Source organism: Macrobrachium nipponense, chromosome 11 (genome assembly GCF_015104395.2).
Source record: "Macrobrachium nipponense isolate FS-2020 chromosome 11, ASM1510439v2, whole genome shotgun sequence".
Classification (NCBI taxonomy): Eukaryota; Metazoa; Arthropoda; class Malacostraca; order Decapoda; family Palaemonidae; genus Macrobrachium; species Macrobrachium nipponense.
This window is the reverse complement of record NC_061087.1, coordinates 70,106,760-70,114,881: the sequence shown is the minus strand read 5'-3', so window position 1 is coordinate 70,114,881 and position 8,122 is coordinate 70,106,760.

The window sequence follows — 8,122 nt, the reverse complement described above, 5'->3', positions numbered from 1 at the left end:
GTGCTGGCGGGGCGGCGCCCTTCGTGCCACCGTCGGGAGGAGTGAAGTCTCTTGGGTGGGTGTTTTGAGGCTGGTCTCTCCTTCCCGATGTGTAGGGCCTCCAAGAGGCGGAGGCGACGGTGGTCTGCTGCCTTATCGATAATTCTGATATTAGGAATAATGTCATTCCTAATTATCCTGGATTGTGGACGTTTTTGGCCCGGATGATTATGGATGGCGCCTTCCTGAGCGTGGCAGGATATCCTCTTCGAAAATCGCATAGTCGTCATACCAATGTAGCGCCGGGGCATTCCCCGGACAGGCATTTGTACTGTAGACAACGTTAGTTTTCTTGAGAGGGTCCTGCAACACGGGGGCTGGATTGTTTTTCATAATCAGGCCACTGGTCTTCTTGCTCTTGTAGTAAATTATTAGTTTCACTTTTTTCGCAGGGTCCGTGGGGGAAGGACGTTCCTTTCTATGATGGTACGAAGGGCTCGCTCGTCCTCTTGTATTTCTTATGAAATACTCCCTTGTAAAAGAGAGTGACGTCTTCAAGGGCGGCGGGACGAGGCTCCTGCTGATACCACTTATTCGATGTTTCTTGCGAATGCATTTAGTGATGTCCCGGTTGGAATACCCCGTTGTTAATTAAAACTTGGGCAACACGTTTCTAATTCAGTGTGCGTGTCCTTCCACGAAGAGCAGTGTGAGAGAGCTCTCCTGATGAAGGCGCTGATCGCAGTGCGCTTGTATCTCTCTGGACACTCGGTCTCGCCATTCAGGCACATGCCCAGTTCGTGGGTTTCGTAATACACCTGTGTTACGAAGCGCTCCTCTTGTTGCCCGACGAGGACGTCAAGAAGGGGAGGCGACGGTCACGGCAATGTTCGATGGTGAAGTTGAGTCTGCTGTGGTCGTGGAAGGCTTGTCGCAGGCGCTCTATTTCTTCCACCGTGCTGGCGCTGATGAAAGTGTCGTCAATATACCGGACGTACATAGACGGCTTCTCGATGTTGGCGAATACATGACCCTCTGCACAGGAAGACCCGGGCACTAGGAGCTTCAGGAGGACCCTGCTTCAACGTCAACTTTCGGCGAAGGAACGAGACAGAGTCGCTCTCCAGGATGAGATGAAAAGAACTTGCACACCGAGTGGGACAACCTCCGTCGCAGTAACAGCAGGAACCCTGTAGCAGCACAATCCGAGTGTCCGGGAAGGCGATGCTAATTATGGAACGGCCAACAGAGACGATGATTCCACCCAAGAACGGGCTCACCCCACCGCCATCATGAATGCCTGCACCGCCTAGAAGAGAAGGATGCCGAAAAGAGAATGAGGACGATAACTAGGAACTGGTCGCCCTCACGGAGGAAAACTACGGCTCCCGCAGAAGAGAGAAGAATACATTAACCTGACCGACTACGTACCTACCGCCGAACAAGACAGAATTCTACGTATGGGACTCAATTGCCATTTCTCCCCCACCCGAACCGAGGCCCATGGAGAAACGCCTTGAGTCGAGTACCTGCTGGACACCATACACAAGCATGAAGATCAAGGCACCATACGTACTACAGACGCCCTGCAGCCCCTCCTCTGGCCGAGGCCCTCACGGAACGCGGTGATTACAAGAGTGATGTGATCGACAGGCGCCTGAGGGAAGCTGCCAAAGAACTCCGAGCGAAAGAGGATGTCACCGTCCGTCGGGCCGATAAAACCGCTGCGTTTGTACTCATCCGCACTAAAGAATACCACCACAAGTTGGATGAGATACTGGCAGACAGCAGCAAATTCCAGAGAATCACCAAGAATTCCCGGTAGATGACATTAAACGTGAGGCTAATAGGATTATTGAGACTGTCAATGCAGCTTCCAATGCCCTTCACTTGCTGCCGATCGTAGGGACTACGACCTTGGCTACATATACGGGAACGTTAAAACCCATAAACCAGGGCAACCCGTTACGCCCCATTATTAGCCAAATTCCCGCTCCTACATACCAGCTTGCGAAGAAATTGAATACTATTTTGACTCCTTATGTTCCAGATTACCACGTTTGAAGTCATCTGCCGAGTTTTTAGAAGCACTGAAAACGACACCCCCGGAGGAGTTATTGCATCGATGGACGTGGAGTCCCTCTTCACGAACGTCCCCGTGGATGAAAACAATTCAGATAATCCTGGATCGTGTATATAGAGACGACTCCACGCCCCCATTCCAAAACTTAAACATCCCTGAGCATGGTGCCTCCACGAAAACTCCTTGACAAATTTGTACAAAAAAGGCCCCTTTCTCCACCCACAGAGGACATGTACACACAGAAAGACGGTGTAGCGATGGGTTCTTCCCTCGGAGTACTTTTCGCGAACTTCTACATGGGTGCTGTGGAATGTTGGGTATTTGCCAACATCGAGAAGCCGTCTATGTACGTCCGGTATATTGACGACACTTTCATCAGCGCCAGTACAGTGGGAGAAATAGAGTGCCTGCGACAAGCCTTCCTCGACCACAGCAGACTCAACTTCACCATCGAACATTGCCGTAACCGTCACCTCCCCTTCCTTGACGTCCTCGTCGGGCAATCAGAGGAGCGCTTTGTAACACAGGTGTATGCCAAACCCACGAACCTGGGCATGTGCCTGAACGGCGAGAGCGAGTGTCCAGAGAGATACAAGCGCATTGCAATCAGCGCCTTCATCAGGAGAGCTCTCTCACACTGCTCTTCGAAGAAGGACACGCACACTGAATTAGAACGTGTTGCCCAAGTTTTAATTAACAACGGGTATTCCAACCGGGACATCACTAAATGCATTCGCAGAAACATCGATAAATGGTATCAGCAGGAGCCTCGTCCCGCCGCCCTTGAAGACGTCACTCTCTTTTACGAGGGAGTATTTCATGAGAAATACAAAAAGGACGAGCGAGCCCTTCGTACCATCATAGAAAGGAACGTCTCCCCCACGGACCCTGCGAAAAAAGTGAAACTAATAATTTACTACAAGAGCAAGAAGACCAGTGGCCTGATTATGAAAAACAAACAATCCAGCCCCCGTGTTGCAGGACCCTCTCAAGAAAACTAACGTTGTCTACCAGTACAAATGCCCTGTCCGGGAAATGCCCCGGCGCTTACATTGGTATGACGACTATGCGATTTTCGAAGAGGATATCCTGCCACGCTCAGGAAGGCGCCATCCATAATCATGCCAACAACGTCCACAATACCAGGATAATTAGGAATGACATTATTCCTAATATCAGAATTATCGATAAGGCAGCAGACCACCATTAGCCTCCGCCTCTTGGGAGGCCCCTACACATCGGGAAGGAGAGGACCCAGCCTTCAACACCACCCAAAGAGAATTCACTCCTCCCGACGGTGGCACGAAGGGGCGCCCGCCCGCCAGCACCATAGAGCCGATCGAACGGGCCAATCAGGTGCCCCCGTCTATCGGCAATGACCTTCCCAATACTACGCTCCCAGTCTCCAGCGTCCGCACGAGAAGAGCAGTGCGAGCTTCCACCCTCTGCAAGACGGCTTGACTCAGGGACATATCCTCTGTTCAGCCAATGAAAATGCAGCGCCCATCAGACAGAGCACCTGGGACACAATAAATACCGCCGAACGACCCCATTTCAATCAGTTCAAGCTCACCTTTCCTTGAAAATGAACCGATGATACGGTTGGAAACGTTGGAATTCCGTTACACCCTTAGACTAAGATTTGTTAACCACTTTTGTTATCATATCAATAAATTATTATTTTTAGAAAACATTTCTTTCACCGAGATATGAACATCGGCCAGCTATTAGCAAATATCAGCCCCGATGAGAAGAGAATAATAAGAAGAATTGAAAAGACCATATATAAAATCAATTCCACTGATGCTGCCATCATCTTTAACAAAACATGTTTGAGAGAGGGTCTCCTACCTTCAAATAATAATAATAATAATAATAATAATAATAATAATTATAATAATAATAATATCCTTTATTTCAAAATACGCAGTAACATACACAATCTAGACATATGAGACAACATGATAAGAAAAATGAGTAATTGGCACTTATCTATAAAATAGCTGAGGTAGCATAATCCTGGTAATAACAGTAATAATATTGGTGAGAAAAAATGCATTGAGAGCTATAACAGTTAGTGCACAGATTATATAACTTAAATTTCAACTAGAGACCTTAGGTGGTTGCAGTAGTCAGGTCCATAGGGCTAAATATGAAAACTGAATGTAGAAAAAAACTTTAACTTGATAGTAATCACAGTAATAATGAAAAAATAAAATATCAGCAATAAATATAATAATGACAAAATCTGCAGATGACATCTTGCCAATGCAGAGATTAAGTCCTTTAGAGGACAAAGGCCTCATTTTCCCATCTTTCCCACAATTTTGATCTTGCTTCACTCCTTAGGATGCTTTGTATGAGCGAGTTCCTGCTATTTCTCACTCGGGTTACCAGACTGGATATTGTTTGCCTTTCAAGGATTTTTAAATTGTCCAGGTGGTTTTCTAAGAATATCTGTGTGGCAGAGTGGTAGTGTGGAGTGTTTGTGAGGCGTCTCAGAATGTCATAGTGCACAACAGTGATAGGTCTCATGGTCTCTCATGTATAGTTCATCCAGAGGGAACACCCATAGATACTGTAGCAGTACGAACGGAAGAGCATCAGTTTCACGTCTAGGTGACAGAAGGCAAACCTCCTTGCAATCATGTTGCCAGTTGCACATAGTTGACGATGCCTCTGTTCAATGTCTGCCGTATCTTTTAGGTCGTCGGTGATAATGTGACCTAGATACGGAAATTCGTGCAAAAATTCCAGCCGATGGTTTCCGAGGAAAATTTGTGGTTCTGCAATATGCTTAAGTGATCTCGGGAGCAGCGACATGCAATGGGTCTTGGTTTCGTTGTAGATTATATCAAATCCCTCTGCATATTGGCGGCAAGTGTCGATGAGTCGTTGGAGGCCATGCACTGATGGGGAAATCAGAACCGTATCGTTAGCGTAACAGAGGTTGTTTATAGTTGTTTCATTGACAGTGCATCCGATTGGGAGTGAGTTCAGTTTGACGTTCAAGGCATATGTGTATGCATTAAACAGGTATGGAGAGAGAATGCCCCCTTGCCGAAGCCCGTTTAGGGAGCCGAAGGCGTACGATAATACATTACCCCAATTGACACAGAATTGCTGTGTGGAGAACCAGCAATGTAAAATGTCAATTAAATATAGGGGTGTGCCCCTTTTGTGCAGCTTCAGGAAGAGCTTCAGGTAGTTTACTCTGTCAAATGCTTTTCTCACATCTACAAAACATGGGAAAACAGAAGAGGCTGATGATAGGTAGTAGTTCAGCAATTCTTTCAGTATGTAGATGCAGGTGTCGGTTGAGTGGTTTGTTTTAAACCCAAACTGGTTGTCAGTGGTGTGTAGAAAGGGGAGAAGTCTCACAAGAAGAACCAACTCAAGTATCTCCGATGCGATCGTTGTGATTGCAATCGGCTGGTAGTTGCCAGGGTCAGGTGCATCCTTTAGCTTGTTTTTTATTAATGGTATCAAGTGAACTAAGAGTAGGGAGGCTGGAAGAAACTGGTGAATTATGCACGCATTGAATAGGGCAGCTAGCAAAATGTAAATTATCGGATGGCAGAATTTGAAAGCCTCTGTGGGAAGACCATCACAGCCAGGCGATTTATCATTAGATAGGCTGTTTATGTCATCGCTGATGTTACCTGGCGTATTACAGTCTGCAAAATGAAATTGAATGTTGTCTAGGGAGGTTATCTACATCCCTTCAGGAAGCTTGATCATTTATGCAATTCAGGATATTGTTGAAGTGATCTCCCCACAAACTTGCGATAGCTTCATCTCCGACTGCTTCCCCTACTCTCTGTGATAGCTTTTTAGTATAGTGATTTAAGGACTGGATATCTTTCCAAAGACAAGGATAATCACCAGATTCTAAGTTTCTAGACATTGCATCGGCTCTTAGTTGTTTTTCATTTAACCTGCAGTACTTAAGAGCAAGTTTGAATTGCGCTCTCGCCTGTCTCATTAGTAATGCAGTGAGTCCTTCCCTCGGGCTAACATTTTCCCTCCACAGTAAAAACATTTCTCGTGAGTATGTATACAGATCTTTAACCAAGTCATTCCAACCAGGTATATTACGAGAATTACCTTGACGAAATCTATAGGCAGTCCTGCCTGAAGCAAGCAAAGAGGAAATTATGTTCGAATAGAATTCATTCAGATCCCTGCTGTGGTGGTCATTTCTACAATTTGTGTTGGTACAAAGTAGGGAGTCTGCCGGTTGAACTATTGACCACAACCTGGTTTCCGTGATCGCCCTAAAGAATCCGGTTTTCTGTTGGTTTTTAAAATCCCAGTTTACCGCTGGTGTGCAATCAGTTAGTGGGTTCATGCTAGAGAGGGATGGGGTACTGAATGACACCTGTAATGGGATGTGATCATAGACCGTTGTAAGATCATAGCGAATATTGCAGGTCATAATAGAATCATGAAATTGTGGAGATGTGATGCAGTGGTCCAGCCAGGAGGTTGTAATTGTATCTGCTATGTTATGTACATATGAATAGGAGGAGGGAGGGAGGAGCATTACATCGCTAATTTGAAGAGCATGATTTTGACAGAAGCGAGTAAGTTCATTATGAAATTGTTTTGTGGGGTGAGAATTAAGGTCCCCTCTTATACAAATATGATCATCAGGAGAATCTTGAATAATACTGTGTAACTCCCCTAGGATCAACAGTAATGATCAAAATTATTGTTATTTTCCCATGGCATATAAACATTAATTATTAGGATTTTAGAGTTCCCTCCTGTCACTTGAAGCCCCACCAATCTGTCACTCATATTTTCTAACGATTTGTGCCACAGGAAAGAAAGTCCCCCTTTCGGGCGACTGGCTATGATTTGATCTGTAACTTGCATTGATGAAGTCGAGAAGGTTCTGAAGCCTTCATGAATTGAATCACAGATGGCAAGGTCATGTGGCCAGAGGAGCGTTTCTTGCAATGTTCCACTTGAGGCCAAAAATATTCCAAGAGATTATGTTTAATCTATCCATGGCTACTCACGAAGATGGAAGATGAATGCGCTGATCATTTAGGTGGATGGGGGGTTAGCCAGGGGGAGTGGGCAGTCACTCGCCGTGGGCGGTTTGCTGACACTTGCGGTGGAAATGACCCTGGTTGGAGTGTCAGTAAGTTCCCCTGGGGTGGTGTTCCCCTGGGGGTGGTCGGTTCCGGATTAGGCTATATCTTGAAACTAATATATTAGGACTGAAATTTTTGCCTTCAAGAACGTTGAGGTATTGAAATAGGCAGGTAATCCTGCAAGCCACTTTATGTTTACTTCTACCACACCAGCCACTGCCAGCGGCGTGGTGTGCTTTCATGCCATTTCTGGTGGTCCCACGCCGTAACAGCCTGCAACACAAAAGTGCGTAGGTGTAAACCTACCTTACCTTACGACTTTGGCTGCCTGCGCCAGACAATGCCAGCAGCATCCTTACCTTATGGTGGGTTTTCTAGCGGTTTCTTGCAGACCCACGCCGTAACTGCCGTAACTAAAAAGTGCGTAGGTGTAAACCTACCTTAAGGTAAAGAGTTGTCGAGGAAGACTATGTCTTCAATTGAGGAACAAGCTGTTTAATAAACAAGGACACCAGAATTGTCAATAGTTTGCCACTCGCTGCCCGTCCCAATATTTCAAAATCTTTTTATTGTATATTATGTTTGCATTTATTGGCGTGTTGTCTGATGTTAGAAAATTCAGGATTAGCAAGTTTATTACAAGTTCTATAGCTAACGCCCTTATGTCAATCAATTCTGACCATTAGTAACCTCTATGTGGATCTAACGTAGGTCCCCAGATTACATCTATGGCAATTAAACTTGTACACAACACATGATGTCATGAAAGGGTCAAGTTTATCCTTGAATTTAAACAAACTACCCAAACTCTCTCTCTCTCCTCCTCTCTCTCTCTCTCTCTCTCTCTCTCCTCTGTGTAAATATATATATATATTATATATATATATATATATATAGTATATATATATATCTATATATATCTATATATATATTATATATATATGAATATAATAAC